The sequence below is a fragment of the Cardiocondyla obscurior genome, linkage group LG16 (genome assembly GCF_019399895.1).
Source record: "Cardiocondyla obscurior isolate alpha-2009 linkage group LG16, Cobs3.1, whole genome shotgun sequence".
NCBI classification, from domain to species: Eukaryota; Metazoa; Arthropoda; class Insecta; order Hymenoptera; family Formicidae; genus Cardiocondyla; species Cardiocondyla obscurior.
This window is the reverse complement of record NC_091879.1, coordinates 1,895,721-1,910,430: the sequence shown is the minus strand read 5'-3', so window position 1 is coordinate 1,910,430 and position 14,710 is coordinate 1,895,721. Positions and strand designations below refer to the sequence as shown.

General features: G+C 44.5%; 1 protein-coding gene across 1 annotated transcript in view; it reads right to left on the bottom strand.

The window, feature by feature from the left end:
• Window positions 1-5,415, bottom strand: part of Ndae1 (Na[+]-driven anion exchanger 1) — a 52,667-nt gene extending 47,252 nt beyond the window's left edge. The window contains exon 1 of the mRNA XM_070667855.1: window positions 5,371-5,415. The gene's annotated coding sequence lies outside the window, so the exon portion shown is untranslated. The remainder of the gene's footprint in view (window positions 1-5,370) is intronic.
• Between the last annotated feature and the right edge of the window lie 9,295 nt (window positions 5,416-14,710).

Below are 14,710 nucleotides of genomic sequence, written 5' to 3'. Positions count from 1 at the left end.
TCACTATTCCTTTAAACATTCGCGGCCTCCTCCCCGATCCTCTCTTCTTTTTTCCTTTTTTTTTCTTTTCTTTTTGCGCCGAGCGCTTGCCACCGAGTCGTTTGCATAGCAGTGGCGAAGCGTCGATCGTTATCGTCCCTCATCAACGTCGATCCGCTATTAATTTATCGCCGTGTCGCGCTGAAAGTGAACGATGCTCCCTCCCCCTCCCTCTCCTTCGAGCGGACCACACTCGGAATACCGGTCGCGCGATAAATTTATGTCCGCTAGCAATCGTTTAACGGATTATTAATTTCTTAGCTGGTATTTTAGACACCGAAGTCTCCGGGGATCGCACCGGGCGTTGTTGCGGGAAACGGTACGGATGTCGCGAAGTCGGCGATTAAAAAATTTGAATAATGCTACCATCTATTCCAAATTACGTTATACGTATTCATGTATGTCGAAAAGTCTTTTGCGACACAAGTAGCCAATAAATTGCACTTGCCAGCATTAACACGAACTTATGAAATGACGCTCATCTCTTAATACGACACGCGGATGAAATATAACCACTTTTCATACTAATCTATAAATTAATCAAAAAGATATTTATACCTCTTAGTAAAATTTTATGTAAAAGGGGATAATACGAAAAAGCGTTAAACGCGAGCGAGATATAACTTTAATGCTCCACCTGAAAGCATACTTTGTTCTAAATTTACTCAACGTATTCGTTTACTACTCGATTATTGAATTACATTCGTTTTATTGGGACATTTTATCGCTCGAATCGCTACTAACCGCAGATATCGGCAGGCACGTACGGGCCCCGAGCTAAAATATGCTCGTATACCGTGCGGTATACTAGATTTTATGTTGTAGGAAACCACAAACGTTTCGACGGTGACCACCAAGCCTTTAAGAAAGGAGATGATTGAGAGGTCGAAGATGATTATGGTACTTGGAGATTGTCACAATGCCCTGGATCGCTATAAAAGTTTGGAGGCGATCGTGTCGACAGGGTGACAACTATGCCCATTCACAGTCAGGTAAGCCTCTCCCCCCTCTTCCCCCTTTACCACCCTTGCTCTCCCGCAGGCTTCGACGACGGATCCCGCGGTTTACTGTCGTTGGTTTAAATCTAAGAAGGGGAGATTTCCCTTTGACCGGGCTCTAACTAGCGTGCATCCGGGCCGGCAAATATGATAAAAAGGGAACGCGCTTCGATACTCTCACCTGGCTATGACAAATTCGGGAAAATTCGTCGTTTAGCCCCCGCCAAGGACAGGGACGATGCGCACGATGCGGCTCTGTCGCGGAAGTAACTTCAATGGAAAGCCACGGAGGATGGCTAATTCGGAATTTGGCCCTCGATTTCGGCCCGTTCCGCTTTAGGAGAAATATTTCGCACAAGGTCTACGCGATCTCTTCGAGAAGCTCTTACATCTGCCGTTCTCCGTCACTACTTCATTGTACCTATACAACCTTTTTATAATAAATGTGAGAATACCTACGACGGCCTAGATCCGTATCTCGCCCTTTGTGCGCGGTACAAGATAATTATCTCTATTTTTTTTTCTTCTCTCTTTTTTTAAAATTATTATTTGAAATATCGAGAAAGTACAAGTAAACGATAAATCATTATACGACCGCGCGTCATTAAGCTCCCGATGAAAATTAATTTTACGATAGCGAAAATTAAATCACGTCCTAACGTTAGTAGCCCCAGGGCACACTTGCCGAAGCTAATTTTATTTCGATAAGGTATCTTCTAACGTTTAACGGTATATTAAAAAATTAGAACCTGCTTGTTATTAAATATAATTTTATCAGCTAAAATTCCATTTCGTTCGGCCAACACGAAATGTCAGTTATTCCTTCCTTTTCGGAGAATTCGAGAATTATTAACGATTTCGCACGCCTTTCGAGGCTCTGGAAAACCGCCCGTGGAGCGAGGTTTTGCACGTTCCTTCGCGCCGAAAATTACGACAGGATGCTTAATTATCTCTCGAAAAAGGATGTCTTAACTTGGGTGGCGTTGGCATTACCATGCATCTTACCTACCACAACGTCCACTAATTCGTTGCGCTCAGGCACAACACAGAATGATTACAAAAGCTGCTTTCACATTATTACCGTTAACGATGAAGATGATCATGGAGAAACATTGTAAGTAAACAAAAAAAAAATTAAAAAAAAAAAGAAAAAAATTAATAAACCAACATTCTTTCATTTCTTTCGTGATAACTTAAGTAATATAATACGCGTCTCCAATCTCTTTTAATTTTTATTAAAAAGAATTTTTTCTTATTGAAATTTATCTACTGGCTACTATGACTGTCTTTTTCCTTTGTATTTTCTCTTTATGTTTCTATCACGTAGGTCCATGGAAATAAAAAAAAAAAGCCACACAGATGTTACAAAACCATGGCTCCTGCTTGTTCTTCGAATTTTATGGTTGGGCAAAACATTTCTAATTTTCCATGCTTGGTATTGATGTTTCCGGACACCTGGATAACAAATAATCTATCATTTCCTACAATTTTACAGCGATGATGGTTCATCAGTATGATGCTTTGAATTTTTCAACGTTCTATTATTCTACATCCGTGTACCTGTCTTTACCTTTTTCCTTTCGCAATTTGCCGAATTCTGAACACGACCGTACAGTACGACTCGATCTTTTGTGAATGCAAACCAGCCATTAAAAATCCACAAGCTCAAGACTCGAACACTTTTCTTTTTTTTTTATTATCTTGTCAACAGTAAAATATAATATAAATTTGTAAAACTTCCAGCTTGGCAAATATAATCGAAGCAAACCGAAGCTACATTAATTAATTTTTTTTTACAGTCCCGATGACTCGACGAGTCAACATCTTTGTAAAAAAAATCGAGCCGTCTAAACGATTTCCGGAAATAGCTAAGGAACCGCGAAAATAATGATTCACCGGTCCCGTTGAAAGTTTCCTAGAAATGAATCACATCCTGGGAGGAAACGGCTCAAGCTTATCTTGTCATCGTGGATTAAGTGTACAATTCCTTTTTGCTAATTATAGATTTAGCAATTAAGAGAATTTAGAAATCAGCAAGTCTAACCATTTGTAAATATATCGCTATGCACGGCAAATATATTATTGACGGTGTGAACAAAGTTATCTCGCGATCACGAAATTTTTAACTTTAAATTCAAGCTATAGTCATTGTGATTACGTGGATTTGAGCCACCCAGAATCAATCCATTAGCGCTCGGCAGGATACGGTCTTACGCCATCACGCACACACGCACACACGTACATCGATATTAGAAATTCCCGCCGGGCCTTCAACCCCTCACGATTCCACCTGGTGTTTTTATAGAATGAATGCGAGGCTAGTTTCTCCGCCATTGATTAAAAAGCATCTTTATTTCTACCTCGTTTCGTCACCCGCATTATTTGCGGAATTAATAAAATCCAACGCGATAATAATCGCGACCGTTACCTCGAAATTACCAGCGACAATTTTTCAACTTTTTAACATTAATTTCAGCAGACGATAATAGTAACGATAGCGATAACGAGATTAATTTATAAAATCAATAGTTAACACAGCGAGCGTCGGACATATATTTTTTTGTGCACAAAAAGAAAGAAGTTAACTAAGTATACGACACCAGCCGTGCTTTCGTAACCCACCACCCATAGAATCGTGGGGCATGGTGGCTCGCGTAGATCGATTCATTCTCGAATGATCGGAGCTACTAATTAACCGTCAAGATCCGGTTTCTCGCAGCTGGTAGCGACGGTCTTTCCCGTGCGCGACTCCACGCTCGTCCGGAAGAGACTTTCGGCGGGAGGCAGGAGACAAACTCCCGCGGGCGAAGAAGAAGCGAGGAAAGAGGAACGACGAGAGGATGGGATGAAGAAACCCTTTTTTTTTTTTTTTCCTACCCGGGAATGAAAATACGGGACAGGTCCCGTTCGCAGCCGAGCAAGAAACCGGAGAATGCGTCTCGAAAGTGCGTCCAGTCCGCAGGGAAGACGAGGAGGTACGAGAGGAGGCCAAAACGTGGAAAAGGAGAACGATTCGATGATCGATTAAGAGATAGTACCGAATCGTGTGGTTGTATTGCGAGCGGTAGTCATTCGGTATATTAACTTTATCGGTTCCTTTTTTTATTTTAGTTTTTTTATTTTTTTTTCTATCGCGAGACCGCCTTACTGCCCTCCGAAGAAACTTCAGCAAATTAAAGAGTAAACGCGCAAAAAAAAAAAAAAAAGAAAGAGAGCGAAGATGAGGGCACGAGATATACCGGTCATCTTCTTTTTCTTCGTTTCGCACGCTCTTCCTCCTGCGCGGTTAATTCGGCGGGGTTCGCGGGAGGAATTTCGACGGATAAAAAAAAATAAAATAAAATAAAATAAAAATAAAATAAAAATTAAAAAAAAACCGGACGCGGAAGGAAAGGGATGAGTAATGTATCGTTATATATGTATACCACGTTGCGTCGTGTGACTTAAATTAAATAAAAATTATTATCTACTCAGCTGCAATGCGTACCCGTTATCGTTTCAATTGTCGTCTTATTTCAAACAGTTTCACTCTCCCGTTTCTCCGTTCGGTCAAACGGTGACCTCCGTTTAGCGCGAGGGCAGATGCTCTTTTCAGCTCCTTCGCGAAACGAGAGTCGGCGCAAGGGGGGCCATCGGGAGGGGTCTCCGACGCGCGGGGCCCGTGTCCCGATTTGCCTCGCGTGTCGCGTGATTAACGAAACGTTATTAAAACGTATATATCCGCGTGTCCGCGGGGCCACGGGAAAACGTACGACCGCCCATTAGCCATAGCGAAATCGTGGTGGCTAATTAATCGGAGCAATTAAGAAGAGGCGAATCTTCCTCGGTAAAAAGCCCTTCATGCCTCCTCTTCCTTCCGCCTCTTTCTCCCTAAAAGATTCTCCCTCGCCCTATCTCGTTCTACCTTGCACGGAACTCCGAACATCCCATGGATTCTCGCATGGATCGTGGGCCCGCGACACGATGATCTACGCGCCATGCATCCCCGCCGATTTATTAATGCGAGCCCGCGGCATTCGTTACTTTTTTCTTCATTTAGACCACCTCCAGAAGAAGAGAAAGGAGCCCCCGATCGACTCCGTATCGGTCTCGAATCACGCGGCTCGCATACTACGAGGTGGTCCGAAAGTGAGGATCGCGTTATGAATGAAATATCTTAATAATTTGTAGCATGTACAATTTTTTTCTTTTTTTTTTTCCGTACTAGAGAACTAGAGAACTAGAGAATACTAGAGAACAAAGCGCGCGCCTCGCGCGCGTTATTTAGATTTCGATACTTTTATGATAATTACGATTGGGTGATCTACGGTTTACAAAGTGCTGGTTTACTTACATTTGTGTCTTTCGATTAGATCGAGATAGGTTAGGTTGATTTCTATCCATCCTTCTGTTCGTTCGTTCGCCCGTCCTTCCTTCCATCCCTCCTTCCTTCTTTCCTTCCTTCCTTCTGTGGCAGCATCCAGAATTATCTCGACGTGTTGTACCACTTCGAATGACGTAATCACAATCACTAACATCCACTCGAGAGATGAACGACCGAAACAATAACGCCCCCCCCGTCATCCCCCCCGATTATCGCGGCGATTTTTCACGATTAAAATTAAGAAGCGCGTCGGACGATCCTTCGTCGTATAAATTAGCACTCTCGATATTCGCGGGCGTTGCTTACATTCGCCGAGTCGTCCTCGATCCCGACGAGAGTCCCGACCGCGACGTAGAAGACGGGCGAGGTGCGGATCTAATGCTCTCGAAATGGCGGTCACCGGTACCCGATGAACTTCGCCGAAGGAGATGACGAGTGAAGGCGTCGGCGACACGCCGGACGCGCGACGAAGTTCACGTCGGACGCTCTGTGCGCTGCACTCGCTACATAACCTTGTCTCTCCGAAGCACTTTTTCGAGCCGCGAAACGAAGCACCGGACGACGATTGGAGTAACAGAGGAGCGCAGAAAATGATTGTCCGTTCTCTGGTCGACGACGACGACACTTGTCCGTACGCGAGATCGTCCTGCCCGCGGTCGAAAATACGCGAGATCGCGGAGCGATTAACGACGCGTCCTCGCGACCGACGCTCCGCAACTAGACTGACCGTTGCATTTCGGTCCTTAGAGCAAAAGAGACGACCATGAGAGGAAGCAAGACAGCGATAGGTGCGATCGTCAATTGCGCGCTGTCCTTCTCGTACCGAGTTCTCGAAAGCGCCGAGCTCGACGCCGAGTTTTGTTTACGTTTCTATTTTTGTGAGCTCGCCCGAACTCGTTGCGTCTTCCCCTGAAAAAAAATCGTCATGTTAGTAAAATTAAATCGCATAGATGCCTTCTAAAGAATTATCTATACGAATGAAATAAAAGTATGGCCCTCAAATGTAACGATAAAAATCTTAATTACTCTTTTAAGCTTGATTGTCGTTATAATGCAAAGTAAATGAAAGAAATTAATGTCGCGTTTAATTATTAAATATTTAATTAGAATCGACCGATAAAAGGTATTATCTACCGCGTTGACTCATCCCACGCGGTGATTCAAAAATAAGGGGCACGAGCAAGAAACGCGTTTACGTTAGATCAGCCGCGAGGCGATCGTCTTATAAAGCTTCTTTTTCATCTGTGAATCGACAGGCCCGCGATACGTCATTTCTCGGGCGGATCGATTCGTCGGATCGCATGGATGCGTATTAACGCGTCCTGTCACGCGAAGAATGCGTCGACGTGTCTCCGTTTCTTTTTGTCGTCCACCTCACCGTTATTCTCCCGGATCCGTCGCGTCATTGACAGTCGCGCTACCGACTGGAAGAATATCCTCGATTCATAGATCGGAAAGTCTCCTTCCCTCGCCATGGAAATCGAACTAGCGCCCGCGAGCGAAAGAAACGAAGTATTTAATCACTTCCACGAACGCATTCATAGAAAAATACTTGCGGCGTAAATTGAAATCAATTAAAAAGCCATTTGTTCGCGTAAAAAACCAACGTATCTGTAACGTCATCAATACTCGTCGTCTGTGCAGGCCGTCTTCGAGGAATCGATCATCGGGATGCATATTCCGACGTCCTCGCGTTTATTTACCGTACGTGCCGGGGGTACGACCGCGCAATATCGCTCGGACGTCCGTTCGATCCGGCGCTATTAATGACTCGGAATGAAAGCGATCTGACCTCTTTCTCGGCGTACCCATTAACCCACACGTGAGCAAGCTGGTGACGCAATGCGCCTCACCGCCGGGCTAATAATTAATGATTGAAGTGTGTGAGAAGCAGCGCCGGGGACGATTCCCCGAACAGGTGGCTCGCGATCCTCAACGATTTCGTCTAGACGATGACCCGCGCGCATCGACCAGCGCGGGGGTCATGCAGCGCTACGTGAGCCCCGAGGACGCACGGGATTAATTAATATTAGTAACACTGGGGGAGGCCGTAATTAATTACCGGGTCGCCGCGGCCATTCGTCTTAATACGTGTGCGCTATGCGGCCCGTGGCATTTGCTCGTTCGTTCAGTTGGGGCCAGATAATGATCGCGACCTAATGAAAACATTATGTTCCTCCTGGCCGACTGCAGAGGGTCCTCTCCTTACCTCGCCTCGGCCCCTCGACCCCGCCGTCCAATTTTCTTTATACCCCGAACACCTCGCGCTATCCCGCATACGGAGAGATTTAAATTCCGTTGATAAGAATCCTTACCCTGCTTCCTCGCTCATTTCAACATCTTCGTTAATTGTTCTTTAAAAGAATTTATTTTTATCTCGATTTCTTTTTTTTTTTTTTTTTTTACGATATTCAATTTTGCTCGTACGTTTCATTATTCGTTCGTGATAAAATATATAATTAATTTCGCCGATTAGGAAATAAGTCGGGCTCCGTCGATTAGTATTTGATCGAGGAAATAGATTTTGACATGTTTCGATCACGCCTGTCCTTTAATCCCCGTCTATATCTCTATCGCTCGAAGATCGACACCTCAGTTTAAGCTTCTTACAATGACGTCGAGAAATCGAGCCTAGTCATCGACGCCGTCCTTGAGCGCCGACGATGGAATCGTCGAGTCGACCTTGCTGCGGCGCGTAGAATCTCGGAATGCCGGACTGCGAGGAATCGGTCGCGGGTCGAATGGCGTTCTCTTAATTAAGGGTGTCCCGGGAGGAGCGCCTCGGGATTGTTCTATTTCTGTCTTTCTCCCCCCTTTTCTCTCTCTCTCTATCTCTCTCCTTTTCTCTTTTTCTTTTCTCTATTTTTCTCGCCCTTTTCTCCTCCCGTCCGTGCCTGTCCCGTCTCACCTCGGCAAGAAATGAGCCTTCTCGGAGGTAAAAGGGACAGGGTGAGAACGGCATCGCCTATCGTGCAGGCGCCACCGTGCTCACGGTTCCGCTCTCGGTCCCGGCATCGAGAAACAATAATTACCTCTCACGGGTCCTTTGATGTCCCCCGACGTGTTCGCACCCCGCCCCAGAGATCTTACATAGGTGTCCCGGGTGGCCGTAGAAAGTCACGCATACGCGCGAAACCCCGGGAGTACGTGAGAGAGATACCTGCCCGGTCGTTCCTGTGAATGGAAATAATTCAATATCAAGAACCGGCGACGCGCGAACGTATACGAAAAGCGAGAATTTCGGCGGCGGCGAAATTACGTTATTTAGCGAAATTAAATATAATTCAAGGCCCTCCGCTCTTTGCAACAGCGATGAGATTATCGCTTAGTATCGTGTCATTTTCAAAACGTTAGTTACGCCGTGAGAAATGAAGTTAGGAAAACCAGATAAAAGTTAAAAAGTCGCATGAAACAAGGCTTTACCGGTGGAAACACTGTTGACAACTTTCTCGGAATATGCCACTTGAAGGATATCGCCTTTAAATCTCGGAGATTAGAGTAAGAAGAAAAACGAGCGGCTTTTCAATATCGGGGTGCGGATTATTGGTAGCAGATCACGAAGATCAAAGATCTCCAATAGGCAAGTCTAAACGAATTTCGAGAGGACTGTGAGAAGGAGCGATTCAAAGGCGCGCAACGTAGTGGGTAGCGCCACGGATACATTCTTTAAAGGATGAAGCCTGGATTAGTTTAATGCAGTTTAACATTTGATCTTCATTAACTAGCCGAATGTATAAGCGGCGACACAGAAGTTTCTTTTTATTTTTTTTTTTTTTCTTAAAATCTCAAGAATGTTTCTAGTTCATTTTCAATACCCTCTTAAACTTGTTCTGTTCTCCTTTTTTCTATTTTTTGTAAGACGTTTTAAATCTATTTTGAAATTCTTTCTTATGAGGAACCTAGACACATTTAGCGTTAGATTTTGCACCATACTATAGCAGGCGTACAAAAAAAAAAGAAACAAGAAAAGAAGGAAAAAAAAAAACAGAGAAAAAGAATCCCTGGTTGCCAGACAATTTCTGCTAAGGAGATTTTAATTTTTATCCTGCCTCGTCTAATCTGCTGATTGACATTTTAAGACGTCAAGAATTTCCAAAAAAATATGTTCTATTTTAATCCACTAATGTTACAAATAAGATACCTATAAATAAAAGGGTTGAATATTTTATTTAATTAAAAAAAAAACCATTAAAAAGAAAAACTGCCGAATATAATCTCGCGAATTAAAAATTACTTTAATTCACGGAGGGATTGTTACGCGCGTCTCGGAGAAATTCGAAGCATCGGCATACCTTGCATTTTTATCTTTTCGCAGTTTATATATCTTGTTCTTTCCTGATTCAACCCGTGGTAGGCGTGGCGTGGTAAAGATCCCTACAGATTGGAAAGGAAGAAGTCAGAAGTTAGAAGGAGGTCGACATTGTTATCAAGACCATAGGTAGGCCCACCGTGCGCGTGGGACTATTTATTTGCCGAGATGAAGGAGACCGAGAGGAAGAGAGGCGGGCCCGCGGCGTGTACAGGAGACAAAATATACAGGGTGGTCCGACTGAGTTTGCGGCAGGCCGCAACTTCATTTACACCTATTCAGAGCCTCCCCCTTGAACGTGTGGCCTTTAGATTTATGAGTAACCACGTCTCGCTTCTCTCCGTCGCTCTCACTTCCCTCTTCGTCTTTCACCCTGAATAGACTTTCAAAAAGAAGCACGACAACGCGCACGCCACCGCGGAAGGTGCAAACAGACCTCTCAATCGACTATCTGACCCTTGCCAAAATTAGCAAGCCGCACAATGGCGATTAAAGAAGATACCCCCAGCCTTATATTATTATACGTTGTCGCTGAATAAACTCAGAACGTTACGTATTCGCATGGGAATTAAGTTTAAAAGTACTTTCGTATTTCGTATTATCAAAAATCGTGAAAGAAAATTATTAACGAGTTCACGGAATTTAATTTAAGTAGAGGAGTCGGAGGCCTTCATCGAGGGACTTCGGTCGCCATTATCGACGGATGTCACGGAGGTTTCGGTGTGATCATGGTGGCCCATAACGGGTCTCCCATAAAATTCGTTCCGCTGTCCGGGATGTCGTACGTAACTGCCGGGGTCTGAGAAAAGGGAACGAGAAAGGGCGGGCGAGGAGATGAGAAAAGGAGAGGCCCCGCTCTCGAAGAGAGGAAAATGCTCTGCGGCACCGCCATTAGTATTTCACAACAGCCGCGTGGATCTCATCACCTTGGGCCTTAAGAGAACTATCGCTTCTGTATCCCCCCTTTTTTTTTTTCTTTTTTTTTTTTTTTATACCTCCGTTAAATCCCCGGAGAGTTCTCGACGTTGTTCTCCCGTGACACACATTTCTGCCAAACACAAACCTCGAAAGAAAGATCTTCACAATGCGCCCGCAAGGGTAACAGAGCTTCATTTATTTTAGTGCCATTCATGCCGTATTACGACATGTATTTTAAACGTAAATATTTCCAAAAATAAATCCCGTTCATAATACACCGCAAGGGAATTACGAGATGGTATTTATATATATATATATAAAAAGTCCGTATCGTTTTCAAGCTACCAGATTTAAATTACCCGGCCCGTGATTCCGCCGCTTGGTCCAGATGCGCGAAGGAACTGATAATTCAAAGATTTATCGCTCAATCGTTCGCGGGCTTATCTGCGCTAAAAGCCACGTGCTGGCGATCTGTTCGTATAATAATAAAATGATCTTTATATTTATCCCCGGCGGTGTTAAATCGTGCGCCAATTGAAAAACACAAGAAAGCCGCAAAAATATCACGGCTAATAAATAATATCGCGCGCAAACCTGATTTGTGCAAATCACCGGATTTAATGTAAAAAGTGAAGGGAGGGGGAAAAATGATTACGAATCGCGCGCCAAGTGGAGTTCCCTTTTTTTCTTTTTTTTTGTTTTTATCCTCGTAACGAGCGCGATTCTATTTTAAGTCGTCGTTACGTGTGCAGGATGTGCCTGCGCACAATAAATGGTGGCACGGATGTAGCATTAATACCAGGCTGGGCATCGCGTTTATCCGGACGCTTCGTTTAGTCGCTGGTAAAACGTGGCTGCGTATCGGCCGTGGATTCGTAGAAGCCGCGCGGCGCATTTGCGCGCATTTATACGTGCGTGCAACTCTTAGAGAGAGAGAAAGAGAGAGAGAGAAGCGCGGCATTAAGTAATTATCATAAGCGTCGGCTTAAGTACGGTACAGACAGGCTGTCCATCACGCGAATCCACGTCCTCGCTCTCGGCGATCATACATAGTAACGACTCACTCGTCCGTGACTTACGGGCGGGAACGATTATTTCTGCTTATGCGGAGGTGTGAGGAAAATGCACGATGCCAAAGCGGACATCTGCAACGATTCGCGAGACGCTCGCGATAAAATTAGGCGTTGAACTCCGGCAAACAGTAATTTTCTTTTTTTTATTTTATTTTATTTTTTTTTTTTTTTAATTTAATTTAATTTATTTTATTTTATTTTATATTTTATTTTTTTTGGTAACGACGAGCTGCTCCACTGAACCGCTCAGCTTCACACTCGATGCGAACGGGACCGAGCGAATCGGTAATAAGCATTTGTTATCGGAGACGACGGGCGGCGTGAACGTGCAGATTATATTCTAAATGAACACGAGAACTTTAAAACACGGCAAGACAATCATTCAGCGATAATAAGGAAAACGAAAGGGCACGGGCAGTACGCAGTCGTGAACTTCGAGCTTCGGGCGAAACATGCAATCCGCGTCTTCTCCGCGGCGAACGGCTAAACATTCCGCGCGTAATTGCTTCGGATTTTGCCCGGCTAACGATAAACCGCCTCGCCTTCTCTCCTCGGCAAATAATGCCGCTCCTATCCTCGTTACCGCGGAAACACAGAGAAACGGATTAGCATCGTCCGCCTTTAAATCAACACGGAAAGGCTTTGAAGCGAGAAAATCTCCCATCGCGATCGACGCGAATGATTTACGTAACGGCGCCTCTCGATCTTTTCCGTCTCCGGACAATCCCCAAATTTCGCTGCGATCTTTCTACTTACTTGACGCCACGAAAGGGATGAAAATGTAAATTTCATAAAGATTGAGCGAACTCGTCAAACGTACGAATAAAAAAAAAAAAAAATTAATTGATAGCACGGCGCGAAATTGATTGCGGCAGCGTGCGCTTTTTTTTTCAGCTTCATCAATCTCACTTCTGACCTCGTCACTTGTTATCACTGATGGATGTATCGTCGAATCCGCCTTTCGAGCTACCGTCAAATTATACGTTATTCGGCAAAAGGCCAAACGTACATATCGCCGGTGGCTTTCGCCGCGTCTATCATTTACGGGAGAGAATGCATTCGTCGCGCTTTCTTCCACGCTTTTATTCTTATCGTTAGTAGGTGCGAAAAACGATACGGCCGGCGTAGGCCGTTTTCTTTCCCCTCGGGTTATCGCATCGGGACAAATAAATTTGTTCACGCGGGCTGACAAATGTTTAACCGCGTTTAACACCGTAGTCTGTCAACATTTACGCGGCAACAACGGCGATAATTTTCGTGAAGAATGGAGAAAAATGTATAAAGTCAATACGTCATTATATTTCACTTACGACTGGTATTTTATCAATTTTAACGATTGTACCTCGTTTATAGCTCTCGTTCGAAAGCGCAAACGTATTACATGATTCATGTAAAAATACTTCGTGCAAAATAAAAAAATAAAAAAAAAAAGGGATGAAGGATTCATTCCGCACAAAAATTTTTTTGAATTATCTAAACCTTAACTTTCAGAAAGGCTACTTGCGCCTTCGCTCGCGGATCCTCGAACTGGATCGTTTAATATCGATCGTTGCAATAGAGAAAGACGCTATTGTGCGGTAAAAATCCTGTCCAGACGGCGAAAAAATTTCCGGCATGGACGACATTACGTTGGGGTCTTTCAGAATTTCAAGGTGGAGGAAAAAAAAGCCTCGCTAGTAGTTCCATAGGTACACTGTCCCGCGTTCTCACACATATGCGCGCGGTGCACACCTCCGCCTTTCGATTCACGCATTCCCGGCAAAAGAGAGGCGACTCGACGACGCGCGGCGGAAAGAAGAGGAGGAAAGGCACTTGGGCCGCAGTGAGGGAAGAGCTGAATGAAAAAAAAGGAAAAGGAAAAAAAAAAAAAAAAAATAAGAAGTGGAGGGACCGGGTGAGCGCGATCGACAAAAGGGAATGGAAGGGAGAGAAAACGGTGGAGTAGACGTAAAGTGGGGAATCCTGACAGAGATTCCTTGCGCAAGGAATATGAAGGTTTGTAGTGGGAGCCTCGCCGGGCGTAGCCCTAACGAAGCCCGCCCTTTCCATGAGAACCACGTGCACTCCACGTTTGCTAGAAGTGCCAGAAAACCTGTCAGAAGCTGTTAGCATCGTTTGAAAGAAACGAAGACGCGCCATGATAAAATAGATACAATTCTTACGTCAGCTAACAATTGATGAAGAGAATTGCGCTGATTCTGTCGAGAGAAGCATTGTCGATTAAGGTATCTTCGGTATTGGCAAAACCTAGATGCGAGAACATGTTCTTTTATTTGTAAAACGTCAAGATAAAGAAAGAAATAATTGACAAGTATATCGTGAGAGTAATAAATTAAAAAAAATAATATTTTACATCGAATATTATTTATAGTTTTAAATCTAATAAAATCTGGAATTTTACTCGCGGAGGTATGAAGAGAAAGATGAATTACAAGCTAGGCAGCATCAGAGAGAAAAGCAGAAATAGGAAAAAGAGATCGTCGGCCGCGTCGGCGAACGCTGCGCGAGATAAGAGAGTGATGTCGATGACGAAGAAAAGAATGAAGCAGGCGACAAGAAACACAGCTGAAGGAAGAAATCGAGGAGGTCGTAGCTCACACTGGTGGAGGAAGAAAACGGAGGGAGACATGAAGGCGGGAGTCGAGCTGGGAGAGGCGGAGCGAGATTTAATCGGTCTTGGGGGGGTCCAGTGGTCGCCACCGCATCAGGGGGGAAAGGAGAACGTTCCGTTCTCTCTCTGAAGAGAGATCGGCTCTTCCGCGGAGGAGCGCGTGCAGTCGCTAGCCGAGGCCTATACTTGCCCGTCGAAGGGTATTGGTTCTCCGACTCGTTGCACCGTACCCCCCAAGCAGCGCGGGAGCAACGCGAAACGAACGAACGAAGAGAGAAAAGGGGAGAGAGAGAGAGAGAGAACGACCAAAGAATACAGAAAAAAAGAAGAAGAGAGAGAGAGAAAGAAAAAAAAGAAAGAACAAAGACGAAGAGATAGAGAGGGTGCAGAGCAGAAAAG